Raw genomic sequence first — 744 nt, forward strand, 5'->3', positions numbered from 1 at the left:
CCCTTTTTAAATAATACATTTTTAAATAAATAAAAAAATAATTGCATCAATATAACACACTACTAAAAATAAGGGGTTTAGCCACGAAAAAATCTGTGGCTAAATTCTAAAAAAACTATGACAATTATATTTTCGCAACAAATGAATATCTATGGCTAAAGAGGGCGACGCGTTTTTAATTAGCCACGCTTTTTACTCCAATAGCCACAGTTTTAACATTCATGGAGACATTTTGTTAGCCACAATATTAACACGTTCAGACACACTCTTTTCCATGACAAAATAAAAAAATGCATGCCACACTCTAGGATAGAAAAAAAATTGAGAATTAACTTTTTTCAATCAATAATCAATTAATTCTTATTTTTTATTTTTTTCTCTTTTAACTTTTTACATTCTTCTCTATTTTGTTGACTAATTATTATTTAAAAAATAATAATTTTCTAATAAAATTGATTTATCGATTTATCTCTAACTTATTTTTCTTCCTTTTTTTTCCATTCCATATTTATACAGGAGGAGGAGAAAAACATTCAAGTGTGTCTTATCTCTTATGCGAAAAAGGGAGCACAATATTGGCATTGATCCATCATATATATTGGCATTTGGAAAAAATAAAAAATCATATTGTTATGCAGATCTTATTATTATAATATATATAATATAGATTGATAGAATTAGATCTTATTATACTACAGGATTTATTATGATACATTTTTTTTATTTTAAGAGTTAAAAATATTA

This window comes from Arachis duranensis, chromosome 10 (assembly GCF_000817695.3).
Source record: "Arachis duranensis cultivar V14167 chromosome 10, aradu.V14167.gnm2.J7QH, whole genome shotgun sequence".
In the NCBI taxonomy this organism is placed as follows: Eukaryota; Viridiplantae; Streptophyta; class Magnoliopsida; order Fabales; family Fabaceae; genus Arachis; species Arachis duranensis.